The sequence below is a fragment of the Haliotis cracherodii genome, unplaced genomic scaffold (genome assembly GCF_022045235.1).
Source record: "Haliotis cracherodii isolate W230 unplaced genomic scaffold, xgHalCrac1.p SCAF_13, whole genome shotgun sequence".
Lineage (NCBI taxonomy): Eukaryota > Metazoa > Mollusca > Gastropoda > Lepetellida > Haliotidae > Haliotis > Haliotis cracherodii.
The window spans coordinates 22,694,718-22,702,267 of record NW_027266268.1 but is presented as its reverse complement, the minus strand read 5'-3'; the positions used below and the strand labels follow the sequence as shown (position 1 = coordinate 22,702,267).

Genomic DNA, 7,550 nt, shown 5'->3' with positions numbered 1-7,550 from the left:
TAAGATTGCCCTAGGTATGGACCAAACCTGTCCTGCCATGATGAGAGATAGCGGCCTACATCATAATGCTAACTTCACCAAACCTGTCCACTTCCTGTACGCAGTTTCCGGCGTAACGTTCTCCCGACGTCTGTAGACCCGTGCTCTACCATCCCCGAGATGGAGGAGAAATCGTGATACGTCGCTTAACCAGACATCTCTTCATCGCAGTTGAGGCCATACACTGTGTTGACGACACCAATGCAGTCGATGTTGACGATGTCAATATGACTGGTCGAACTGGACCTGCTGATCTTAAACTGTTCCGTACGGTCTGGTCGGAGGTTCTGCGCAATCCGTGTGCGGTTGAGGTGGCTGTGGTCGTCCTTTCATGCAGGTGGGGCAGTCGGATGTAGCGATTTTGGGCAGGGGGTGGTTACTCATGGTCGCCCCGACCTTGGTCAATTACATGTTGATCCATGATGTTGAAACCGATCCCATAGCCTTGTGATAGTGCGGGGCGCTACATTTAAAACCCTGGCTACAGCTGATCGGGATTCCCGTGCCTGCAAGCGGCCTTTGACGTTGTTTCTTTGCACTTCTGTTAATCTTGGCATGTTGTTGAACTGTCACTGTTCGATTGACGCAGATGCCAGGCAATCAAAAACCCTGCACTTTAATACCGTTTATGGTGCTGCTGCAGCTCCATTTCCCTTTTGTTAATGCAATGGGTGCGTTTTTCCAAATCGTACGTGTTTCCCGACTAATGGTTTGCTTGTCTTTGGTGTGATCATGTTGATCTTGGTCCGCTAAGTTTGCATTTATGGCCAACAATATCCGTATTGCGTTTCTTTTTTTAAGAGTATATAAATTCATATGAGGAAGTCCAGCATTTCAAGTATTGTTCTCTCAGTAAACTTCAAATGATATTTGCTTGTCACTTTTTAAGTATCCTGAAACTTTGAAAACAGAGATGTTGCTATATCTATGGTAACAACATTTAGTGATAACTGCCCTATTGATCTGCCCATTGGAAAACAATAGCATAGAGATATAAATGTTTATGGTATATGTTATTTTATTAGCTAATATTATATTTATTATTGTTTAATAACCTCAAGCACATCAAAAATAATTTTTGAAATAGCAGACATACGTCTGGAGGACGTACTTTCAGATCCATCTCAAAACATGTTCAAAGAGTCGTTGCCAGGCGTTGTTTGCCTCCAAGTCCTCCAGAACAAACACACCATCTCCATCCAGTAGCTGAGTGAGTACTGGAGGGAGCTGGTTACCTAAAATAGCGTCCGAATATAGAAGCATTAGTCTCTTAGGCATGTTATTGTTGGATGCATAGATCCCAGATGACAGTGTAAAAGAACACAACTCCAGCTGTTGTGAATACAGTTAAGAATTTCCTCAGCTGCACAAACGCCCACTTCGAAGTCTCTGTCTGGAATACACAGTCGCAGACCTCTCTCAACCTCCATCTTCTGTAGAAAGGTGGTACACACCCACTGAAAATCATCATGTTGAGAATAGTAAATAAATATGTCATACTGATAATCTTGTCTGCATGGCACACAATAATCGAACGCTATTAATCTCAACATCCAGTATTTTAAAGAGATTGCATTTTTCAATATCAAATGACAAATAACAAGACCAGAAATCAGAATAGACATCAAACAAACCGAAAAGGCAAGCCAAGATCTAGCGTAGCAATATCTCCAGTGTCTCCCTAAGGAACTAGTAATGTTTGAAAGTTTGATGAGCTGACCCTCCGTGTTGAGGCAGCTGTACGAGTCAAAGCGTCGAAACTGGACATCTGTGTCAATTATCCACGTTTCCATGAAGGTCAAGTGAAATCTGCGGGGAATCAACTGCCGTTTCATCTTACATTGTTCTTGTATTTGCGCTAAGAACACTGATAGAATTAAATGAAAGATCAATATGAGTGATGTTTAACATTCCAGACAATTCGATAGGGACATCTTCAAACACATTATGGCTTAAGTTCAAACATTTCAAAGTCTTAAGATCCCTGAATATATGTGTATACATTTTGTGTAAAGAGTTAAAGGATATATCTAATGAACGGACGTTTTCGAGCGGAATAAACAGTGTCCGGGAACTCATATTAGACATTAAATCAGTATCAAAGTGAACATTGTTTAGATACAGTATCATGACGTTTGGGAATGGTTGAAAAAATGTCAACGGTATTTTTTGAAAGAAATTCCCTGTAAAATCAAGATATTTTACATGCTTTACCCCATAAATATATATCAAGGCAGAATAAGAAAGATCCAAATATGTCAAGTGTTCACCTCCATGAAAACATATGTTAGATCCCTTTAATGTCTTTCATGTGAACCTGACCCACTCAATAAAAGTTTCTCCAATAATGGAGGAAGATAGAATGTCATGTTTCTCCATGATTCCCCAAGTACGTCTATGGAATGTTGTTCTTGTCCATCACATAGATACAAATGATGGGACTGCCCTGACACATCCAGTACAACAAGGTTAACAAGTTCAGGGAGAAGAAACAGCCACTTGGGCACACCAGCTACAGCATTTTGTCTGAGGTCAAAATATCTTAGACAGCTTTGAAATGGTTCATGAAATAGCGCACTAGTTTCGATTACCACTATGTTATTATCTCTAAGAATCAGTCGCTCAACACATATGGTTACAAGGTAACGGGTCATTTCAGACGTGAGCACGAGTGTTTGATTGTGCATTACACCGTTAATGGTGGTATCATATCTCTTGACATTTGAGAAGACTATTTCGGACATATTTCTTCCACTCATTCCTTTTAAGCTTAATAAAGACGGATGCAGTCCAAAGGGAGTGGTGTCTCTCGCAAATAGGAATCTCAGATAGGCAAAAGGGAGGTAGACATTGTCGTCTAAAGATATAAAATCATAACACCCTGACAATGATAGGTTGCTGACAGGTGCTTCCCTGAAGTTCACAAAGGAGCCTTTCCCTAAACGTCTAATAAGGCAAGGTGATCCAAAACTGAGACTCCGTAGCCTCTTCAGTTGTGCAAAGCCAGGTCCAAAAACGGGTTCCCCAGCCCCATCAATAACCAGTGACTCGAGATAGCGAAGATCAGCAAATGTAGCGTCAGGATATGTCAATGATGAAAACTGCATCTTCATTCTGCTCACACGGAGTGTTGTCATGGATGTCAGGTTTTGAAATGTCCCAAGAGGAAGAGAGGAATAGGTAAAGTTAAATCTATTCCCATCTAAGTTTAGTTGTTGAAGGGCAGGTTCGTTTTGCAGAGCACCTTCCTCCAGAAACTCTATGTTGTTATCATTCACAAGCAGCGTATGTAATGAGGGAAGGTAGGGCAGTGATCCATTTCGGAGGCTTGATAAGTTGTTGTTACCCAGGTTAAGTTCTGTTGTGTTTCTGGGAAAACCTCGAGGGACTCTGCTGAAACCACAACTTGAGCAGTCCACTGTTGTTTCATTGGCTGCATGGGAAATGTTGCATTTCTGAAGGTCGGAATGTTGCACCGGGGAACACTGTAATGTCATCAGATTCGGAATTACAACCCAAAGCACACAGCAGAACTTGACTGGCATCATTCCTGTCAATACAATTGTAATGTGCATATATATACTGAACAACAAAAGTTCCTGTGACATTGAATAAGGTTTAATGCAAAATTATGTTTTTAACCAAATCTGAAACAAATGAAATAATATATTATATACGACCTTCAATTTCACAGTTTATTGTTTAACCTTTAGCCTGCTGTATTGGTTTAGCAGAAGGCACTGTAAAGAGAGTGGACGATTTCAAACAGTCGTTAAACAACAAACAAAACCAAAGTGAACTTAAAATTTGTAAATTTACTTAAACTGACCTGAATTACATTACTGAAGGTGGTATGCATTTAATATCAGTAACCTGTTTAAATAGTTAAATTTGTGGAAATTGAGTTCAATAAACATATCTCCAATATCTTAATTTTAACTGAATATAATGTCAATTTTGTTTGGCAAATAACAGCTCGATGGTAAATAATGCCCAATTTCAGTAAATATATTCTCCAAAAGTTAAACAGAATATGAACGTAATTTTCGAGGTCATCATGTCAGTTGCAGAAAGCAGAACAACCGGGTTAATCTGATTTGTCATGTAATTAAATTTGCAGGAAACAATAAATGACTTTAAGTTATTAATATTTACCAATCCTAAGTTTCTTTTGAATATTTACGATATACGAAAATACAAATCCCGTGAAGTGATTCTAACAGACGTACGAAAATCATTGCGCGCTGAGCCCGACCACAGCATAACGTATTGCTATTTTAACATCAACAAAGTTTACACTGCCTACATATATATGCTTCCGGGGTAGAATAGGTCTTCAGCAACCCATGCTTGTCGTAAAAGGTGACTATGCTTGTCGTAAAAGGCGACTAACGGGATCGGGTGGTCAGGCTCACTGACTTGGTTGATGCATGTCAACGATCCAAATTGCGGTTAATAACTGGATTGTCTGGTCCAGACTCGATTTTTTTAGAGACCGCCGTAGCTGTACTATTGCTGAGTGCGGCGTTAAACAAACCAACTACATATATATGCCTTGGCGAAAGTTGACGATCTTATAGTTGGGATATTGCTGTGTGCGGCATTAAAAAACAAACCAACCAACCAATCTTCATCGAAGAATGTTTAATTTGTCAATTTCTGTTTAATATGACGAGAGAAAATAAAAAATGAAGATCGTGAAATCTGACATCAATAGTTCAGAAAATGCAAAGGACGCCGTATGTGAGGTCACAGACAGAGGTAGTTGCTGATACTCTTTCGTTTCAAAACAATTACAGTACAATTTTTAAATAGTTCGAATGGTTTTGAAAAGACACATCCAGAATAAACACAAATCACTACATAGTATCCAGTAGGAACCACTAATAGGAAATAACAATGTGACTTTGACGATATAATTATTATTTAATCCGTTTGACCTTGTATGCTCCCGGAAACGGTAGACGATGACGCAACATGCCACGTGCAAGTTTCTTTGTATCTTTTATTTGAACTTTTGTTGCTTTATAAGGATCAACGTTCAATGTAGAATATAAAGATATATGATTCACGTATCTGCCTGATGATTTTGCTTTTACTGTAATATTGTGTCCCACGCAATACGTCAAGATACCGTCGATCGGCAATGATCAACTTCAACAAAAGTTGTGCGAAATGGGCGCATGGGCGTGTTTGTTTGTTGTTTTACACCGCACTCAGCAATATTCCAACTATGTGACGTCGGCCTCTAAATAATCGAATCTGGACCAGACAATCCAGTGATTGACATCATTAGCATCTAAGCAAGAAGTTGAGAAACGATGACATGTAGCAACCAAGTCGCCTTTTACGGAAAGCAAGGATTGCTGAAGACCTATTCTACCCCGAATCTTCACGGGTATGCATCAATATGTAGGTATGAAAGTGTCTCCGTTCGTCCGCTTCTTAGAGGGGACAAATCTTCTCAAAAACTATTCAAGTCAGAGAAATGAAATTTTACACACTGCTTTTACTGGTCATGATCTCATATGAGTTTGAAAATTGGTGTCGTAAATTCATGTTTTACAGAGCTATGGTCGTGATTTTCAACTTCGTGCATACTGTGTTTAGTTTCTCTGAAACTACTAACGTTACTCGAATGAAAGTGTGCATGCTTGTCTGAGAGATACTTAAATGACCTTTTGAAAGAGTTACGGCCCTTGATCCATCTCAGTTTACTTCGTGCATAGTGTCTGCATTGGGAACATGTTCTTACAGATACTAAGCAAGACTTGGTTATTTTATCCAGAGAATAATATGTGTGTCTTTATTTCACATTTAATCATTTTACTGATGACACAAAGCAACCCAAGTGCCTATCTCTTCTTAAGGCCTTATAGGACTCTTTATAGGTTTTTATTCACTACTATATGAACAAACAACATTCTAATGTGCTCCATGTCGGGGCATAGTGATAACGCTGTTTTCTTGTTTTTCGTAATCTGCATAATTTGCTATTGAATCGTCTACCTAGAAAGGATATCAGTTCAGATTTTGCATATAATCAATATTCCTTATTATTCGTAGTGTTCAACGAAACAAAACAACGCCCAAACGTGTCACTTGAGCTCATCAATATCCTAAAGTTTATCAACTATTTTAAAATAATTAAATTAACATGTGCAAAGTCGGATGAAAATGAGATATTTGTTTACAAGGATTTATACATCCGTGTAAATAATTTTAGATATTCATGTAGATAGACACACAGACATTCCTTATTTCCTCCAATAATTGAAGAGTACAAATAGTGTTACGGGATCACGATGCACGTGGATTTGTTTGTTTTCCGCCATTGCTTTGATTCTAAACTTTCATCCAGTTGAAGATTCAGATTGTTTTTGTGAATAATTTATTATACCAAAAGTTGCTATTTGTTAGAAATTAAGTAACTTGGTGTTTTCTATTTATCAGGTAACACAAAAATATGGTCGGCTCGGAGTCAGTATACTGTGTCTGAGTGGGGTATTCATATTAAACTGCGGCATGGTATCTCAGTGCGCTAGCACTATAAATCGGCATTAGTCCGGACTAGTACAAGCAGACACACACACACAGACAGACAGACAGACAGACAGACACACACAGAGACAGACAGACACACACACACACACACACACACACACACACACACACACGCCCACTGGTTGTAATGCTATTCGTTGATTGTAAGGTTGGTTCGTCTGTTGTTTAATGCCTCACTTTATCGATTTAGTCACTTCGTACGTCAGGTCATCAAGGTGTAGAGAGAAGAAACGCTGCAATGAGGAAGTGTAATCACAATGAGGATCAAAAAAGAAGCTGATTGGCACAGTGTGTTTCCTCTAGCTTTCGCAGTTTTTCATATTGGTAGTTACTTGATCAGATTTCTTCACTCATATTTGTGATATGGCAAACATGAATCCACGTCCCATTAATCTGTATTATGTCGCAAAGGAACCACAATGAACTAAACCTCTAATGGTATTTTTTTGAAAACATTCGTGAATAATTGATTGAGTATGAGGGGGACACCAGAAATGGGCTTCACACATTGTACCCATTTTGGGAATCGAACCCGGGTCTTCAGCGTGATGAGCAAACGCTTTCACCACTAGGCTACCCGACCGCCCCATTCGTGAATAAATCAGACTTTAACATATATCAGTATATTGTATTTTTTGTTTGTTTAACGTCACACTCCAATATTGGGAAACCATCCCGGATCTTCGGGATGACATGTGAACGGTTTAACAACTGGGCTAGATACCCATCGGCAACGAAGTCCCTCGTGAAGATCCCATAGTAACGGAGCTGCTTAGAAAAATGCTCATGATGTCAATCACTGGATTTCCTGGTCCAGATTCAATTATTTACAGACCGCCGTCATACAGCTGGACTATTGCTGACTGCAGCGTTAAACAAAAAAAACAAACCCAGCATTCACAAGACAATCAGCTACACTACCACCTACCTGTTAATTCCAGATTCAT

General features: G+C 39.2%; 1 pseudogene; it reads right to left on the bottom strand.

Moving 5' to 3' along the window:
- Positions 1–1,152: 1,152 nt before the first annotated feature.
- On the bottom strand, positions 1,153–7,550 carry LOC139459070 (toll-like receptor 4; annotated as a pseudogene).